This window comes from Panthera pardus, unplaced genomic scaffold (genome assembly GCF_024362965.1).
Source record: "Panthera pardus isolate Hobbes unplaced genomic scaffold, ASM2436296v1 HiC_scaffold_16, whole genome shotgun sequence".
Classification (NCBI taxonomy): Eukaryota; Metazoa; Chordata; class Mammalia; order Carnivora; family Felidae; genus Panthera; species Panthera pardus.
In genome coordinates this window covers 49,192,979-49,201,957 of record NW_026526721.1, presented here as the reverse complement: position 1 = coordinate 49,201,957, position 8,979 = coordinate 49,192,979, and the positions used below count along the sequence as shown (strand labels likewise).

Sequence of the window (8,979 nt, the reverse complement as noted above, 5' to 3'; positions counted from 1 at the left end):
TGTGGGGTGGACAAGGGATGGGGAGTTATTCAGTATATAGAGAGTTTCAGTTTTACAAGCTCTAATAGTTTCGAAGATTGATTGCACAATAATGTGAATATACTTAACACTACTGTATACTTAAAAATGAAGATGGTAGGGATGCATGGATGGCTCAGTTGGTTAAGCATCTGACTTCGGTTTAGTCATGATCTCATAGTTCATGGGTTCAAGCCCCACATCAGGCTCTGTGCTGACAGCTCAGAACCTGGAGCCTGTTTCAGATTCTCTGTCCTCCCCTTCTCTCTCTGCCCCTCCCCTGCTCACACTCTGTCTCTCTCTTTCTCTCAACAATAAGTAAACATTAAAAAAAATTTTTTTTAAATAAAAATGGTAAATCTGATGTTATTTGTATTTTACAATTAAAATTTTTTCATTAAAAAAAAACACAGCTAGAAAACAAGAGAAATCTCTGTTGGAAGTTTGAATACATAAGAAGCAACTCCTTGTACAACTACATTGATCTCAATATAGCAAAACCCTTTTTTTGTAAACAAGGAAAATTTTTTTAAACTTTCTTTTGAAAGAATTAAAATTAAATCAAAAAAATAAAGGACAGTATCAGCAGGTATTAGATGATCTACAGTTGGACCTCCACAGTAATCTAAAGTTCTATATTCTACTCTTCCTCAGTTTCCTAAAATGATCATCTTCTGATGGAATTAATAGCCCCTGAATGAGGAATGAGGTAGAAGACACGTCTCATACCTAGGATTCACCATGTGGCAACGTGACTTGTCCACAAGGAAAGGTGTATCTGTGTCTTGAGGGACAAAATGGTAAAACAGAGAAAGGAACCAGTGATCTGGATCTTGAGACGTAATTCAAGACAACCAATGAATAAGATTTCTTCGTATTGCAGGCAGGGGACCCAGCATGAGGAGGGAAAGGAGGCCTGACAGGTTATGGTGAAGGCTTCAGTGCTGCTCTCAGTGAAGACTGCCCTGTCTGAGATACACAGGGTCACAGGAAAGATCAGTGAAGGGAGGAATCCTGCTATTCATTATTTTTGGGAAAAGTCATCTCTCTCAGCTCAGCTTTTTCATTTTAGAAAATGGAGATAAAACCACTAACCTCAAAGAGTGGTTGTGAAGGGCAAATGATGTAAGTGAAATGTCTTACCATACTGACTGCACACGGGATGCATAGTAATCATTAATTACCAGTATCATGCTGGTAATCATTAAATATCTGGTTATCGAGGCAAAGAATTTTAATATCCCATAAAAATGCAAAGTCAATACAGAATCTTTTTAAATCTTTAAATTTTTAAGAGTAACATAGCTAGCTGTACATTTTAGAAAAAGAACACTTGAGTGACATTTTAGAAGTGGGCAAGATCAAGGAGAAATAAAGGAAAGAGGGCCACTTCGGAGGCTAGCACAAGGTTCCAGGTGACAAATGAGGGGTATGTGAGCCAAGGAATGAGTAGTTACAACGCAACAGGCCAAAATATCCAAACTGATCATGTCTGTTCCCAGCAGAAATGGGAATACTCAAGTGAGCACGGGAAGGGCTTCTTTTGTTTAATTCTGTGTCTCCCAAGAGGAAAAGAGAGAGCAGTAAAAATGATAAAGCTTTTCTATCCCTCGGCCCCATAAACAAACAGCCAAGGTTTGGTGGGGCTATGGGAGGGGAGGGTGGGGGGAGCAACGACTAAAAAGAAGCAGACTGCAGGTCTTTTCAACTAAACTTCCCAGAGCCTGAAACATACAGGCATGGGCATTAGTACCCAGGAGATTCCATCACTGGACTTAGAAGATTCCCATCGAATTGTTCACTCACAGCTGAAAGTGGAAGGTGGTTCTGGTTAAGGAGTGATTGATTACAAGTGAAACGGATTACTAAATGCAACCAGGTGTTTGAAAAATCTTCTGTATAATCCCATTTAGATGCAAGGGTTTTCAAAATCTTTTGACTAGCATCACTCTTTACTTAAACCATACACAGATCCACAGCATATAAAAGACGTAAAAGACTGAACCAAATATGAATGTGTGTGATGTGCTTAGGACCAGCATGGGGGAAGTGGATTAGCAGAAATTCTTTCTCAACAGGTTCCTCAGCTGCTTCCTGAAACCAGTCTGAAAATCACTTATCCAGGGATACATAAAACTCCTCCATTTGCACAGGAGACAGCTTGTTCAGTTTGGAATTTGAATAATGCTAAATGGGAATACACATACAGTACAATGAACTTCGAACGTGTTAACCACGTACTCACCACCCACCCCACCTCCCACATATTTTTGGTCTTCTAGCCTTAATCAGATAATATTTAATTCCTAAGAGTCAGAGCCAAAACAATCATAGCCAAGCAGCAAAGAATTTTAGTCACATATGTTCTAATTATACACAGTTCGAGCCACAAAGTATACGTTTATAAATCCATGTCACATACAGTAGCTTTGTGAGATGTGGCTTCTTAAATATCAAAAACTGGTAAGTTTAGAAGAATTCTTGCCTTGTCACCTGAAGAGGAAATTTTAATTAGTAATCTTTCTGGAATCAGAGAAGACATGGGCATTTCAACTGCTTGCCTCCATTCCTACCCCTTAAGAGTGGAGAAGGAAGAATAATCAAAGCTCCAGTAAGTCTGGGGCCTCATTTCCCACGCATAAACCAAGGAAACAACAGAATTCATGCAGACTTCAGTACACTTACTGCACATCCATATGTTATGGCAACGGAAGTGTTAAAACAGTGCCGGTAGAGAGGGACTGCAAGATCTGGGTCCCAAGGGGCCACAGGGAAATGTCTGAAAGCTTTCTGGGCCTTCAAAAGGAGCAAGAAAAGTGGCTAAATGTGGGCCCTTTGGCTGGAGCAGGAATTTCAGGCTTACTTCCCGGAACTGACCAATTCAAAACCTTAAATGACTGACTAATCACTAATTTGATTGAATTTACCTGATGTTTTCTGCAGGTGAAGGAGCTTGAGGTAAAAACCAAGTTTATAGAAAATAAAGACAGCACATTTTTGTGCAACTGAATTCATCACTTTTAGAAATTTATACCCCAAAAACTAAAAAAGAATATTGTTTGTTATCAAAAATTTCAGTCTATGCTAGAAGTTAGGGGGTTTTTTTTTAGTTTTTTTAATGTTTATTTTTTTTGAGAGACAGAGACAGAGCATGAACAGGGGAGGGCCGGAGAGAGAGGGAGTCACAGATTCTGAAGCAGTCTCCAGGCTCTGAGCTGTCAGCACAAAGCCCAATGTGGGGCTGGAACTCATGAACCATGAGATTATGACCTGAGCCAAAGTCAGACGCTTAACCGACTGAGCCACTCAGGTACCCCTAGAAGTTAGTTTTATTAAAGCATTCAGATAGATCATGAAATTTGAAAACAGAGATATAGTGTTTTCTCCATAAAGATAATAACAGAGTTAAAATCTCTTTACTAAAACCCCTGGAGGCAAATGATTATCTGAACTCAGAATATTTCAGATTGTAGACAGGTATCACTATATATTATATAATAGCCCCAGAAGGGTCTAGGATAGCACATCAAAATCAAACAGAATATGAATTTGTATACTATGTGAGATCACAATTACAGGTAAATAAAGACAAGTCAGCTCAAGTTTTGTCTCCAAATTTCTTCAGATCAATCTGGGTTTAGCTGCCAAAAGAGGTATTTGAAAGCTTTCAGTTTTCAGAGCTCCTTGGGTTTTAGAATTAAAGACAAGGATTTTGAATCTATAGAAAGTTTAATATGGTTCAAAGAATCGTTTCGAAACAAAGTGAAACTGGAGTTGCTCCCTGAAGACTAGGTAGGAGTTGAAATGGAAGGCAGACATTTAGACAGAAGCAATGATATCACTAAGAGAGTCTACAGCCATACCACCCTGAAGGTTCCTGATCTCATCTGATATGAATAAAAGATCCAGAGGAAGGAGACATGTCCAGGAAGTCCAAGTAAATCAGTTTGGAAGAGTTGGGGTAAGACCTAAGATTTGAAAGGGAAGTTGGGATAAGATTACAAATTCAGGCTAAAATTTGAGACTCTGATTTGAGAAAGCACTCAGGGGCAGGCGAATTTTAATCAAGAGAGGGTTGTGATTATTGGTGCACATGACCGAGTGCTCAGAGCTGGCAGCTTTTTCAGAACAAGATAGGGCAGAAAGGTGAGGAGCAGGAGCCTAGTACCAGTTCTGCTCTTTAGACCAGCATCAGCCAGCCTCTGCCAATCAGGAAAGGCACAGTGTTGAAGGGCTTGGTCATCTTCAGTCTCAGTTCAGAAGACACTCAGGACCAGGACTTCCAGATGAAATAGCAGGACATCTCAACTATCAACAAAAAGCCAGGTATTCTCCAGGGCACAGAAAACCACTGGAGAAGGAGAAAGGAATTCATATTTTATTTGTTTCAATACAGTTGCAGGAGTACCTACCACTCGGTACTTACTGTTTCACCTCTGTATTAGTTAGGAGAGGCTCGGTTATATAGGGTAACTAGTTAATCCTTAAATCATGCAAAGTTTATTTCTTGCCCAAGTTCCCTGCCCAGCACTGGTCTGCGGAATGCTCTCCTGCACCCAGGAGGCTGAGAGAGGTTCTACCATCCTGTGCCTGTACCATCTAGACTGTGTGGCTTCCCAGTGTGCTTTCACCCAAGAGAAACATGTCTCTTCTAAGTATTGTCCACTGGCCAGAATTAGTCACATGTCCCCAACTTAATGGCAAAGGAGACTAGGAAAGGAAACATAACATATGGTGAGCACTAGCTCTCTACATCACAACTGAATAGATTTTATAAGAATTTCTTAAAGAAATAGTTCTCCCTTTCAGGATAACCTTATGGAATGTTTAAGACAATACAAGTTTAGGGGCATCTGATGACTCAGTCGGTTAAGCATTTGACTCTTGATTTCAGCTTGGGTCATGATCTCATGGTTTGTGAGTTTGAGCCCCGCCATCCAGCTCCAGTGCAGAACCTCCTTGGGATTCCCCCTCTCTTCCTCTCTCTCAGCCCCTCCCACCCCACGTACTCTATATTTCAAAATAAATGAATTAAATTAAATAAAAAATATACAAGTTTACTTAGCATTAGTGGTACATATATTCTTGCTTTGCTTATGAGTCCACATATTGTGGATTATACTAAAAATGCTTTCTCTGTGAAAATTCAGGACATAAATTGAAATAAATTCAACAAATGTCAACTCAATGAAATTTGAAATTACTTTGTGATTTGGTTACTTGTTTGGATATCCCTCACCCCAAGACTTATTGTGAAGGCAACTGCTTTACTTACCAGGAAATAATATTTATCTATCAACTTTTCCCAATCAAGAAATTTTCAATGATTATTAAGTGGACATATGATTTTTTTCATCACTTTTCCATACAGGAAGCAAATATAATTGGGTTAAGAGTTGAGGGATGTCTCCATCTGGATAATCAGAACCATGATGTGGTTCTGATGCATCTGATGACAATATGCTGAATGGGTTGAAGACTGTAGGCAAAGGAGTTAACAGGCAATACCAAAGTTCAACTGTGAAGTAATGACTGTGTGCCATTTTATAAAAGAAATACTTCATGACCATCCAGCCTATAGTTTCTAAGCTCCATTAGAACAGAGGTTGCCATGCAGAGATGATGTGTCAGGGCCACTGGATCTTCCAAGTTTCCTTCCAGTCTATTGGTATCTTCCCTAAAGTTGGAGAAGATAAAACCGCTGTGGAGCTGACTCTGTCACAACCACAAAACCTGACTCACACTATTGGTAAACAGAGCAGAAGTAATGTCACAAGCCATGGGGCTCACTGAGCAGGAAGCCTGAAATAGCAAACCCCAGGGCTTAATTTAGGAAGAATCCTTATAATGTCAAGCTTATGAAATAGCATTTAGCTGCAATTTGAAAAAAAAAAAAAAAAGAATGTGGTGGCATTTTCAAAAAATATAAACGATGTGGTCTTTTTCATTTGTATCTTACTTAAAGAGGAAATTTTTAACTTGGGAAAAAGCCAAATTGTTAGTTCCTGGGCCCTATGGCATTCTGAAATTTTGGCAGCAGCATCCTCGGTTGTAACGATTTTTGTCAAAAATGAAGGTTTTAGGCATTCAAGCTTTTATTTATCCTCCTTGTGGCCTAAAATAGCCATTCGTTTTTTGGGGGACTTTTGGTTTGTCTGTTTATTTAGCTTAACTTGTTTCTGTTTGAATTTGTTTTGAAGTCAACATGCTCTAGGATTTGCAGTATAGAAAAGAATTCGATGAAGTCAGCAGATTCTTTTCCCTCCTTTAAGATTCCCAAATTAAAAATCTATACTCAACCCAATAAAAATCAGAGAAAGAAAAAGTGACGAGTAAACTCAACACAGTAACATTCTAATTCCATATGATCCTTTCATGGGGCTTTGTTCCCCTAACATTCTCCTGGACCCCAGATGCCCAAAGGAGACAAGAGGAAAGCCATTGGTCTCTCTCTCTTCCCTTCCTTCCTCCCCAAAACTCTTCCCCACACACTAACATATATACATACTAACTCACTCCTTTGGAAATAGTAATTCAGTATATGTGCTGTCGAAGCAAGCACTGGAAATAGTAATTCAATCAGAAACATGCAAGCTTAAAAAAATGTTCTTTGAACTTACTGGTAATTCACCTATGCTTCCCTTTTTTTTTTTTTTTTTTTCTAATTTTGAAAAAATGGGAAGGGAAAGAACCTCAAGAATTTTTAAGGAAATTCAGGGAGGGAGCTGTGCCAGACAACTGAAGAAAAGCAAATTACAGTTCTCATTTTCAAAAAAAGAATGAAGTTAGAAGCCACAAACTGTATATAAATAATGAAATTATCGGGGTGCCTTGGTGGCTCAGTCAGCTAAGGGTCCGACTTAGTTTCAGCTCAGGTCATGATCTCATGGTGGTGAGAATGAGTCCCGTGATGGACTCTGTGCTGTCAGCACAGAGCCTGCTTGGGATTCTCTCTCCCTCTCTCTCTGTCCCTTATCCTCTCTCTCTCTCTTTCAAAATAAATAATCTTAAAAACAGACAATATTATCAAAGACATTAATAAACATATAGTTTGTGAACTTAAAAAGGGAAACCAATGGCTCACCAGAAGGCATCACAGATGCACAAAGTCGTTGAGACTGTTCGTTTCCATTTTTGAAAATTCAATTAGTGAAAGAGCAAGGAACACCACAAATATTGTGTATCTAGATTTCATAAGGCATTCTGTCTCTCATAATCTCCGTGAATACTGATGAAGAAGCGTGGGCTGGCTGCCAGTATAGCTGAGTGACTTAGAGCTGGCTGCCTAATGCCCCCAGGTTCGGGATCCATGCCTACCTGGTTAGTTTTCAAGCAACTTGACACAGGGCCCATTCTCAGATCTGTACTGCTTAACTTATTACTCAAGAACTTCCATGGGTACCTAGATATCATGGATATCAGATTTGTACATCTTGAAATTAGAAGGCTTGTTTATAATTAGCCCCCCCCAAAAAATCTCAGCAATATGAAATAATGAGCCATATCTTAAAACACATTTATACCAGGAGAAATAAAGCCTTGCTTTAGCATTTCTATCATAAAAGCTGTGGTATCTTTGACTTTCTAACTCTTCCTCTATCATATTTGTCTCTTATATTTTCCTAATGTGTTATTTACCCTTTAACTGCCTTTCTGATTGTTTATATCTTAAACTTAAGTATACAGTGAACTCTAAATAATTTTCCTTTGCAATTTTTTCAGTGCTTTTGTATTTAGAAAGACTTTTCTCAGCTAAAATGCAAGTAGAAATTTACTGACACTTTTACTATCTTTTTATAGTTTAAAATTTTCGCATTTAATTTTTCAAGGTATTTCTTATTATTTTTTTTGTGTGTGTACACTGTGAGGTTAGATTTCAAATGCATTTTGTTTTAAATAACCAAGTCTCTCAATGATTTATTGACCTATCCCCTCCCCTTTGTCATGCTTTCTTTATTATCTATTATGCTCTTGCTTTTTCTAGGGTCTTTTTGTTAATTATCTTGCTAAAAATATTTTAAAGGTTTAAAATACTTCATAACAGGAGAAAGAGGGCTGGTCTGAGGTGAGTAGCAGGAGAGAACGTTTGCTATACAATTCTACCAAATTCTAACCTCTGTGTTAAGATCCTTTCCAACAAGGGCCCGGCAGAATGGCTCCCACAAAGAGTAATGAGAATAAGGAAGGTCATTCTGCCATCAACAAGGCAGTGACCAGAGAGCACACCATTGACATTCACAAATTCATCCATGGAGTGGGTTTCAAGAAGTGTGGCCCATGGACACTCAAAGAGATCTGGGAATTTGCCACAGAGGAGATGGGAACTTCAGATGTGCACACTGAGACCAGGCTTCACAAAGCTGTCTGGACTGAAGGAATAAGGAATATTCCACACATATCTGTGTGCAACTGCCCAGAAAATGTAATGAGGATGAAGATTCACCAAAAAGCTCTATTTGTTGGTTAGTTATGTGTGTGTCACCACTTTCAAAAATCTGAAGACAGTTAATGTGGATGAGGACTAACCACTGATTGTCAAATAAAGGTAGAAAACCACCAAAAAGAAAAACAAAACAGCAAAGGAAGCAATGTTTTTTCTACACTTCCCCTAACTGTCCTTGAGCATAAAAACCTTACTTTTAAAGCAAGCAGGAAACTGTTAGAGTAACAGCTATCACCACATGACTGGAGAGATGTCCAGGAGCTAGAAGGAATTGTGAGCCCTAACAGGGTGTTATTCCATCTTTAGGAGACACCCCGGAGTACTCATGGTGTACCACTGTCATCAAAGTTGCTCAGGGCTCATTTAAATCCTGGTTCTGTCACATCCTGGCTGTGTAACCTGGGTGTGGTTCTAAACATCTATTTCCTCACCATAAAATGAGCTCATATAATGCCCCATCACTGGACTCTTGTAAGAATTAGATGAAATAATAAACAGATGGCATTTGACAATGCTCT

At 38.9% G+C, this 8,979-nt stretch overlaps 1 pseudogene; it reads left to right on the top strand.

Moving 5' to 3' along the window:
* Positions 1 to 8,082: 8,082 nt before the first annotated feature.
* On the top strand, positions 8,083 to 8,543 carry LOC109266260 (60S ribosomal protein L31-like; annotated as a pseudogene).
* Positions 8,544 to 8,979: the final 436 nt, after the last annotated feature.